At 42.8% G+C, this 11,688-nt stretch overlaps 1 pseudogene; it reads right to left on the bottom strand.

The window, feature by feature from the left end:
- Positions 1-394: 394 nt before the first annotated feature.
- Positions 395-8,177, bottom strand: LOC136101401 (aldo-keto reductase family 1 member B1-like; annotated as a pseudogene).
- Between the last annotated feature and the right edge of the window lie 3,511 nt (positions 8,178-11,688).

Raw genomic sequence — 11,688 nt, 5'->3', positions numbered from 1 at the left:
ATCCTGGTAAGTCTGTATCTAATTATTTTATTATCTAGACACTGCCTTGGTAACTTTGGTATAAATACGTAGGCGCAGTTTTTCACTTCAAAAAAGCCTTACACCTGTCATTCTTAAAATGGAGTTTATTTACAGTTTGTCTCTTACATAGAGTAGCCAAAGAGAACAGAAGGAAAAAAAAAGCCTATTTTGGAGTTTCCAGCTGATTTTGATTTTCAGACAGCAGCTTGGTGTGCATCCTTTACAAGGTAACACACAACATACCTGCAAAAATCTTAGAGCTACCAACTTGTACAAGACAAGCAGTGCTCTAATAAACCCTGGTGTTTAATTACAGCAGAAATGGATGTGACCAGGCATGGGCTAAGGTTCCCTATCTTTTTAAGTGGGGCTATCAAATGCTGCCTGTTAAGAGGATACCAAATGATAATCCAGGCTTGCTAAGGATATACTTGCTTAATGCACAGATGCAATACCGTTTCTTGAAAGCAAGGAAGGTTTCCCATCTCCTCTTTAGCTAATTCAAAATCAAACACCTGAATAAAGGTGCCAAACAGCTGGGTTACTTCAGTTTGCAAAAACACAAGATTTACGTAATTTGCAGAAAGAATACCAAAAGCAGATGTAGAGAAGAGTTGTGTTTGTTGAAGCACTAGGAGGTGTGCAATGGATGAGTGTTTGTGGTGAACAATGAAAAAACATCGTAAACTTACAGTGTTGGGGGGGTCTAATTGCATTTTATTGATATCACAAGGTGGAAAAGTTACTGTCTCCTACTTGATGTGTTCTAATGAAAGAAACTCAGCTCCTTACTTTTAAAGTAACTTTTTTGCGTTCATAAATAACCTACGTGGTATCTAACACACAAAAGGTTTTTTCCTGGTTCTAAGTATGAAGGTGATACTTTGCTCCACTGGCAGAGTGGATCTTTCTGTGTAAACATTTAACACTATTGAGAATTTTGTAAGATTTAGTCATATCTTAAAATTTTCCTCAGTATGGTGTGGAGCAACAGATTTGGGAATTACTGTCTCATTTATTTGCAACTGGAGCCAGATAAGCACCTGCGGGAACAGGCAGGGAATGACAGCTGAGAAGTTCTGCCTGTCTTCTACAAGCCAAAAACCATACATGCCTATATGGTTACATGGAACAACTCTACTGATAATCAGAGGTGGCTCACATAGGAAAAGCACTATAGCAAACCCTTCCTAATTATTACATGAACTAATTTAATTATGATCTGTCTCAAGCAGAGATAACAGCATGGAGGTGCATTGGCCAAGAGCTCAGGATTGGTCAGGGATGCAGTGTGTAGAAGTGGCCAGCATGCCAATTAAAGCCCAAAGGCATTGGTAATCTGTCTGTCATTAAAACTAGTGTTAGGGCATTACAATGTGTATGAGACACAGCTGGAACTCAGCTTTCCATAATACCTCTGTAAATAGTTACTTTAGCACAAGTAGGGAAAATTCATGTCACTAAGGAAAATACTATGACCAGTGTTAACCTGAGCTGGGGTTTTGTTGTACTTGAATGCAATTTCTTTAATTGAGTGATCATCAAAAAAGGAAATATCCTCAGGCTTGGACCTGTGAAGATAAAAAGCAGATTTCTGCAGTTAAATGGCCCACTGTCTTCTCCCTCAAGCACTGTAGTGTAAGAATATTATTTAAATTTTAAAAGCATCATCTTGCACACTTCAATTCACCATCTTCTCATTGCCCCAGCCCCAGCCTTCATTCTTTTCCTTTTATCACAGGTTGGCACATGAGAAGAGGCCTGTAGTTACTAGTAGAACAGTTCACCATAATACATTTCAGTCCAGCCTGGGATCAGGCCAGGAATTTCTTTGGTCCACATACCAAAAATTTCATCTTGAGAATGGGCAGCTGTCATGTCCTTCACAAGCACAGCTGCTCTGGTAGACGGCCTGTCCCAGGTCAGAGAAAACCAGGAAGACTGGAGTAAAAGCAAAATTTCTTCAAGTCATTCATTTAAAAACCTAATCCATTTATCATCTCAGCAGGACTGCAAAGCTGCTGGTTTTTGTGAGCGTACACTGCTTTGCTTTTTTTGTGTCTTTTATGTGTGTGTTTGATTGATTGATTTTTTTAGTTTAGAAGTTCTCTTACATATTTAGTAAGATCATGGAAGCTCATTTAGGAATTATCTTCACTACTTTCTCCAAACAATTGATCCTTTTTCTCCTAAATATGAAACTCCAGTAACAGCATGGGTATGAATTGGTAGATTGAATATCACAATAAGTATGAGAGAGGTTTCTGTGTGTGTGTCATTTTTAACAAATAAGTAAATATCTTTACAATTACATCAGTTTTACTCCATGAGGATTTGTTTCCATCCTAAAACTAGTTTGCTGGATTGGCTCCAATCTACACCTAAGAGAGAAGTCTCATGAAGGATTCTTAGCATGGCCAGCTGGACACTCCAAGGGAACAACATGCAGGCGCAGAGATCCCTTGGCATTGGCAAAACTTAATCAGCTCTTCCTGAGGTGGCTCTCAATCTGTGAACAAAAATATTAGGTTTCTTCAGAAGCAGAAGTTACTGCAAGGTTTAGCATCACAATGGTGACCTACCAAGCCTCACACCAGCTTTGAGAAGGTGGTTCTTTCTGCAGCTATGAGGTTTTTAAGACAGTCAGCCAGTATTTCAGATCATTTCCCCTTCTTCCCAGCCCTGCCTCCAGCAAGGCCCAATCTTTGTACATTAGTTTCGCTTTCCAGCTGCCTGCCTCATTTTTCATGACCTCTTACAGTCCCCATATGAATAGGCCCCTGGGTCTGTTTGTGTACATCCAGCTGAAGCACCCACCTCTCCTGTCATCCAGTCCTACCCATGCACCCCAGCAGTGTAGCCAGGCTTTGGTCCTATCCATGCAGCCTCTTTTTGTGTAGCTCCTGGGACAAATACTGGGGTTGTCAGAAAGGAGAAGGGCAATCCCCACCATGTTCTCCACTGCAGAGTTCAACTCTGAGCCTGCGCGAGCTCAGTGCTGCATCCCACGTGTTTCATTACTTTATGGTTTAGACAAATACTGGTGTATTCTCACACAGGTATCAAAAAGTTCAACCTTGACATAAAAGTTATTTCACTGCCAGAGATGTTCCATCAAGTGCAGCACCTCAGATGGGTGTGATGTCAGTACTGATGAGTTTGAGAACAATTTACCTGATTATTTGCAGGTTTATGTCTTAAGTCTGATTTGCTCAAGAGCCGATCTATCTATTTGTGGTTGAAGTTGGAGACTCCAATGTTCTTCACCATTCCTGCATCCACCAGCTCTTCCGTAGCCTAGAAACACTACAGAATCAGACCTGCTATTGAATTAAGGTGTGTATATATGGGAAAAATGGCTGTGCAAAGACTTCAGTGGTAAAAATCATCTTGGCTGGGATCCTCTTCCTGTGTGGCGTTAGTTAGTACAGCACATTGAATGGTGGGACGCTGATCAAAGACATGGGCTGTCATGTCATGTGTCATCATACAGGTAATTAACAGCATTATTCAAGATTAACAAATATTACACTATTATGGTTTCAGTAGAACAACTATTTTAAAATATTTTTCCCCTACTGGACCTTCAACTCCAAAATAAAAGGGTTTTTTTAAGATAATTCCTCAGCTAACAAAATAATTATCCCATAATAAAAAGCTTGTCAATTGGAACAAAGCAGCTCAACAAGGAGCTGTTCTGAGAGAGCTAGCGCAGGATAACTGATCATCAACACCGCTTAATTTCCTAAGGGAGATGTAGCATTTAGCAGTGGCAGTATAGTATAATCAGTGCTGTATTCCCACACTGTCAAGGGTTAAGATTGCGGGGTGACAATCAAATCCTGGCAGATGTATTGTTAACCTCCTCTCCCCCCCCACTTCCCCCTTTTGCCCCTCCCTCTCCCCCCTTCCCACTCAGGACAGGCGATCGGGAGGTAAAGAAGGACAGAGAGAAGAGAGTTGGAAAAATTAAAGATGTTTTACTAATGCTACTAATAAGAATAGAGAAAATAATACAAAATATACAAAACCAATCTTGAAAGTCTCAGCAACTGCAGAACCAGCACCCAAAATCCTGGATTGGACTCTGCAGCCAACCAGAGCTGGATTCAGTCTCTCACTAGGCCTCAGTTCGTGGGGATGACCAGCAAGATCCTCTCCTAATGTCAGCCATAAGCAGCAGGGAAAAAGGGAAAAGGAAAAAAGGGCACGAAATCCTCGTGATCTCCCACTTTTATATGAAGTATTCATGTGAATGGAATGTTATACACAGTTGGTCAGTTTCTTGGCCACCGGTTTCTCATTGCCCCTCTCGCAAGATGTCCATCCATGCTTATCAATAACTTTGCATTCCATTGCTAGGTTTACCAAAACATGTGTCTGGTTCTCCAGGAAAATGCAGCTAATATGAAGGCTTTAGCTGACAGGCAAAATTCACTAAAAGAGAAACTTGTTTTTTAACAAAACCAGGACACACACACACACCTATTTTCTTCCACACTAGCAAACAAGAAACAAGATAAAATAATCTACTACCAGCTTTTAGAGCAGAAGATACACCTCTTCCAAAGTAGAAATCGTTTTAATTTGAAGTTGCTATTACCTTTCCTCCAGGGCACTCCCTGCAGAGGTTTCTCATTATGTCCTAATGAGTTTTAACAACACTCCTGATTAGAGAGGACCAAGGGCTTGTCTAGACCCAAAGGAAAAAGCGGCAGAGCTCTGACAGGTGGCTCCCAGGAGCCAAAGTCTCAGTGCCTTGAATCCCATGGGACAGTGCATCAGGTAGGGATCCAAATAATCCAGCTGGAGGGCAGCAAGTGTTTTCCGGCATGCTAACTTCACCAGCAATCTCTTGTGGGACGTGGGCCTCAGCTGTGGGGGCAGCCCAAAGCCTGGGAGCTGCTCTCCCAGCCTCACGACCACAGAGCATCCCTGGCAGGGAAACACACAGCGCAGGTGCAGAGGCAGCTCACGCTATGGCACATCTTCTGGTCTTGAGGAAATGCCACTTTTGTGCACCTTATTTTATTTGCAGTGCTGTCAATGAAGTGAAATGAGAATCGATTACTCTGAAATTCCAACGGTTCACACAACAACTACAAAGACAAAAAGCAGAACTGGTGAAAATCAACCCGCCAGCTTCCAGCAGATAGAAGTTACTTTATTTTTCCTACCATTGTTGTTGAGGGAAAAAACAAAACAAAACATAACCTAGGGGAGCTAACAGGCTGAGGCCGGCAGCACAGCAGGAGTGACCATGAATACAATAGCCCTACTTCCTATCTCAGAGGCAACTGAGAGCACGGCCTCAGTTCCTGTCTCCATGGCTGACAATGGACATGGACTACAAAAAAATCCCTCTCAAATCAAGCCATTTTTTTTTCAAGAGTTGACCTCTTCCTTCCCTCCATCCCCAAAAGGCTCTGCCCTGTCCAAGAGGAGTTAATTCCCAGACGAGCTTCATCCCCCAACACTTTGCAGGTTGGGACCTTGTCTCTCCTCCTGAGAGCTGACCTCATGTGAGACAGGTTATCCGAGGACATACCTTACTGACAATAAAGAGGTCTTTTCACCTCACAAACCCCCTCAATTTTTTTTCATAGTGCATCCCCAACCTCACTCTCGTTCCGGTACAGGCAGGTACGAAGTGGTGGTACCCAGCATCGATGGCAAACTTCACTGCATCTCTCGCTGTTCCTTGGACAGAATGAAACAAGAAGAAAAGTCAGTAATTCCATAAATAGCAGAAAAATAAGTTTGCTATCCTCCAAATCTGGAGACTTCAAACCCCCAAATAATGAGGTATTCCGGCAAGTATCTTGCTTTTCTTCAGTTTTCTAGAATAAAATGAGCCCTTTGGGAACAGCCACGGGAGTCACTGATGAGTTGCCTGAGCTGGTCTGCCCTTTTCTAAGGATTGAACATACACATGTGGACACCAGGCTATCCGAAGGTAAGTTCTCATTTGCCCAGAAATTAAAAGCGATTTTAGTATGAGATACTGGCGACATGCGGGAATGAATCACCCCTGGAAAGCTCGCTGACCCTGCACACAAACAAGCCGGCTCTTGTTGACACAGAAGGGAGGTGAGAGGACAGCAAAACGCTACAGACAGTGCCACCTCCTGGGTAAAATACACAACCTCGTATTTCATAGCAAAGTAAATCATTTCAGAAGCTTGGCTTGGAGACACTGAAGTGTTGTTTGATGACTGGATACCAATTCTGGCAAATGGCACTTCAAACAGAAACATGATTCAAAACCACCAACACATCCTACATTTAAATTTATTATATCCCCACCCATCATCTTTTTTTAAAAATTATTATTATTTCACTTCTCTGAGCATTTCCAATCAAAGGGTGCTTGGTTGGTTCACTTAAATAAAAAATAGAAATATTTTTATAAAGAAACTGCAGCGTTTTTTTCCACAAGGCTACACACAACCAAATAGCCAGTTTAGATTTTTTTTTCAAGTTTTCCTTTTTGCAGCCCCTTTCCCCATCTCACCCCTCCCTATGTGTCAATACTGCAGCTCTCAGGGTGGCATGGGAACACAGGCTATAGAAAAAAGCTGACGTGTGGGGCAAGCACTCCCTTGGGGAAAAAGAAAACCCACAGCAGGGACTGATCTGCATTGCTTTTAAGTGAAGAAGTCAATGGAGAGCAAAGGTGACAGCACACCCTGTGATTACACAAAACTCTGTAACATGAGATGTTTTATGGGAAAAAAAATCCATTACTTCATTTTACATGGTGCTCACTGGACAGGACTTCAAGTCAGAGTGACTGGGTAAAGCAGAATCCTCATTACTGCATCAAGACACAGAGGGTTGCAGCTGCTGTAGGAACCTTGATATTGAACAGCTTTGATTCAGGAATCACAGTGGGTTTGGGCCATGTTTTCATCGCATTAACACAAGAGATTTTTGTGGTGGCAGGGAGCACGTGTCCAAAATTTTCCTTCTGTTCAGTCCAGAACGGTTCCTGTTGGTGTCCTAACAGGGTCCTTCAGAGAGCTCACCCATGGCAGCCCCAGTGCCCTGAGAGGCCCCACACAAGGCACACTTTGATTTTTTAAAGCCTACTTAGTCACTTTAGGCTTCTCAGCATCTTTTGTCATCAGACCAATCAAGACTGAAAGGGTTAAATAAACTCAGCCCCATTTGTGCATGCTATGAAACGATTAGCAGGAGCTGACCAAAAAATATAGCAAGAATAATTTATTATACTTGTTATGCTAGTGGGACAGTGTTTCATGAACTCAGCAGCTTGCAATTCAATGTATTTCATTTCCGACCTCAAATCCAAGGGACAATTCACTGTGGTTTTTTTCTTTCTTAAGAAGCTTGCTCTCTTAAAATTTTCAGCTCATTTCCGGACTCCTTGTACATTTATAATTCAGTATATCCTAAAATTGTCTTTTTTATTAGAAGTCTGTGTAAAGACATACCCAAACTACTTTCCTGTGAAGTGCTATGTACTCATCTGCTGCCATACAAATGAGTTATTTTCAGTCTTTAAGGAGTTTATATATATTCCCACTTCCATATCTACCAATTGCCACTTAAGTTCCTATATCTACACACACTCATCAACGATGACACTGACACAACATGCTGGGATATTAATAACTAGTGCCGAAAGCAAAAAACCAAAAAACAAACAACAACAACAACAAAGTTAGGCAGAAGTTTTTACTTCTGTAGTAGGTAACTTCTTTTCCATAGCTAAGAAAAAACTCCTACCTGCACTTTAAAGATTTCCTGAAGGACAGATGTAAATACCTGCAATACCCGAAATATTTCAAGAGGCAAGAAACACTGCACAGAGGATCTGCTGCATTTTCCTGACCTGAGGAGGAGATTCGCTAGTCTACTGCTAGTCTCAGCAATTTTCTGGTGTCACCTGTGTGGTGATGGGGAGAGGTCATAGAATCATAGAATCATTTCAGTTGGAAGAGACCCTCAGGGTCATTGAGTCCAACCATACCCTAACTCTAGCACTAAACTATGTCCCTAAGAACCTTGTCTAAATGCTTTTTAAACACCTCCATGGATGGTGACTCCACAGCTCCAGGAGGTATCTGCCAGGTCCCCAGTTCCAGGATGGGCATCTTCGTGCAGGTGGGCAGCTCCAGGTAGGTGGCCATGCGTGGTCCCCTCCCCGCCACCACAGGCAAGGGGAGGCTGCAGCCCCTTGCAAAACCTTTTAAATAGACTTTGCCCCTCCCTCCTGCCTGCTGACTGGCTGCCGACAAGGAAAATGTGGGCAGAAGTGCTACAACAAACAAAAGAATTTAGAGATTTCACATTAATCTCATGCTTTGGAGTATTTCAAAACTGATTGTGGGCTCCTCACATGAATTTGTTGAGTGAGCTCATTGTGCCATTTACACATATTGCTTTGAACAAGATTCCAGCTTTTTGTATACCTCATTCTCTGCTTTTCTGCAAGAATTTGAGGAGTTTGCACACTTCCCAAGAACTGTTTCTGGTCTCACCTGTCCACTCCTGAAGACATCGCCAAAAGAAGCTACAAAGCTGTTTGGCTCAGGAGGAAGTGCAGATCTGTCCATGGGAGAGATAGTTGTTAAAAAAATTCCCAATACTGTTGCATCCCCACTGGGCACCCATGTTGTATACATTCCCTCCACTGGCCCCATTACAGCCTGTGGCTCATACTAACAAGCTGCAGGATGCAGGGACAACACGTTCCCTCTAATGAAGGGTTCCCGTTGCTTCAGAGAGAAGCTAAGAAATAAATAAAGTTTTGTCCCTTCCAGAGGTGTTGTATTTGCTCTGCGTGACTCTTCAAAATCAAAACTATTTAATCTGCATGACTGGTAATCACTAATGGCACACTGTGGCATATTTGTGTTTCCTGGAGCAGTCACTGTTGTTTTCTATACTTACCTACTTGACAGAAGCCGCACAGCTTCAGGGATCTCATCCCTTGACACTGTGTTGCTGTTACTTTATGGCCTTTCCTGTTTTCATGCTGTCCTACATTAGATTTTTTTACCACTCACAACTAAAACCAACTTTGCATAAACTGAAAAAACAGTTTTACAAGGCTCAGTAGGAACAGTAGCCTATTCTGGAGAACCCCAAACCTCTCATTTTTATGCAGGGCATGTTTGAGCCCAGCCTGGATGCTTCCCTGTCCTGCCAGGAGGAGCTGGCGTGCTACTTGGTTTCAGAGCCCTGCCCAAAATTTGGCAAGATGTGAGTGTTAAGCATTTATTGTTCATCCAGCCATTAATGAACTTTTCCTTCCCTGTCATTTCTTTGCCTGTTAGAGGCAAAACCAGCCCCAGGGTAAGCAGCACATTTGGACAGGCAGCGTCTTGAATGCCCAGTGAGCAGGGGCGGGTCACTCTGTTCAGGTACTTTTTACCTCACGCAGACCCTGCATGCAGAATATACTCAATCTGAAAGCATAAACTTGTTGTTTTGGAGTTAACACAGACAAAAGCCAACAAAACTTGAGATGCTGAGCATGGGCACGCTCAGCGCTCCCGCAGCAGACACCCAAAGAGCCCCCACAGGAATCAATCCACCCTGCTGCTCCCTACAGCAGGTCCTCAGCCATACCAAACTGATGTCCTCCAGCAGCAGATTTCCTTCAGGATTTTGTACCTTTTCACATCAGGTAGTTTTCCTCTTGTATCTTCAAGTCATTGCTCATGCTTGTCTCAACAGGCAGCAGCGATCTCTGCCCGCAGCCTGACCTTTCCTGCATGGCTCTGTGTCACAGACCTTCTTGCTCCTCCGTCCTACAGCCTGGCTTTTCCCCTGCAGTTGGAACCAGACATGGCTTTGGCCACGGGCACCTCAGCCCCACGGCCAAGGATTTTAACTGAGCTCTGCAGATCGCTTTGGGACAAGCCAAAGGAGAAACTCTCTTAATTTTATTTCTGAGGTCAAAAATAACAGTCCTGTTCTGCCTGAATTCTGCTCTCCAGATCATCCACCTGATGCCCTGGTCACAGGGACTGCTGAGGAACCCAGAAAGCTGGTCTGTAACCGAGGATGGGAAGAAATTCACTCCAGCTCATTAAGAAAATGATGTAGATTAACAACAGGCTGGCTTGCCAGTACAGCTGTCATGTCCCCTGTCTCTTGGTGATTTGTAGCCACCTCCCTAATGAGAGAGACTCTCCTGGTTCCTCGACCTACGCTCTGCCCACCAAAAAGGCAGACTTGGAGAGGGTTATGCCTCTCACTGCTCCCCCATCCCTTGTGCAACAAAGCACGTTTTCACACTGAATCAAACTGCATCCCACTAGCTGCTGAAATTCCAACCATTAATCTATTTTAGGAAAACAGCCATTAGCTCAACGGACCCTTTCTTAAGCCTGTGTGAAGGTCCTTTGTCCACTTTGCCTTTATTTTTAAGTCCTTGTTCAGTTTTTCACAGCCACTCATTATTTTTTTCTTTAATTCACGTAGCTTTAGCTCAGAAGCATTTCTATTCCATTGTTTTTTTACTTCATATACGCCAGAAATGTTTGTTGGTGACTCCTGGGCACATTTCCACAGGCAGGTGCAAACAGCGCTGAGCCTGCCAGCTTGAAGCTGCTAAAATATAATCCAGCCACGTGGGGAACAGCACAGAGTCAGAGCTAAACAGCTCTCTTTTTGAAAAACTAATTGCTTCACAAAATACCTTAGAAAGGTTGTTTGAGCTTTCTGTTTGCACTTGTTAGGAAAGTGCTGCCCCCTGCTCACAGCTTCAAGCCCAAGCTGTGTCATCAGAAGTATCAGCATGGATATTATTGGTGAAGCCGGACCCAGCCTGACATCACCAAAATGTCCCTGGGAGAAGTTTGGCCTCAGCCAGGGTAGGACCAGAGCTTGGCTTTAAGGAGATGAGACCAGTAAGACAAAGCTTCTGGAAAGGCAGTGCTGTAGGAAATGCCCGGGGCCAGTGAAGGGCCAGCAAAGGGTGAATAAAGGCCCAGCATTGGCTTCCAGGAAGGCAAAAACCAAAGCTGTCCCCAGGGCGGGGAAAAAAAGGCAGCGACTGCCAATGAGACAATCTGCTTAGCAAAGGTTACACCTGTTGAAAGAAGATGCCTTCGATGACTTGAAACTGCCAAAGTTCCCCTGCAGGAATATTATCATAGAATTCATTATTGGAATCTATGAGAAACAATGGCTGATTGTGTTCCACAAAATTACTAGTAAAGCCATTATTATTAAAATTACTAGCAATGCTAAGTCCTAATATGATTTACACATTTCTTTGTAGTTTAGAGTAACTCCTGTCTTATCAACCCACGTTTTTCAATCTGTATTAGGATGGGTCCTTTTATGAAGATCTTTTTTAAGCATAGAACTTGCATGTAGCGTTTTTGTGTAAATACCAATGATAACTAGTTAATAAGTGACTCCTGCAAATTTAAACGATACCAGAAGTATTAAAGAACTATTTCTCTTTTACTTTCTTATATCATCTGGGGATTTACAACACAGTGAAGTTTTAGAGTGTATGTATGTGTGATATATATTTTTTTATATATCTTTTTATATATGTTGCTTTTTTCTTTTTTTTTTCCTTCTGTTTTTCTATGTGTTTCTTGAAGACAGGGAATATCTGAATCCGAGAATTTAAGTCTGCTGGAGATGAAGCAGAAAACTGGTACATTTTGCTACTGC

Source organism: Patagioenas fasciata, chromosome 1 (genome assembly GCF_037038585.1).
Source record: "Patagioenas fasciata isolate bPatFas1 chromosome 1, bPatFas1.hap1, whole genome shotgun sequence".
NCBI lineage: Eukaryota > Metazoa > Chordata > Aves > Columbiformes > Columbidae > Patagioenas > Patagioenas fasciata.
This window is presented reverse-complemented; position numbering and strand designations above follow the sequence as displayed.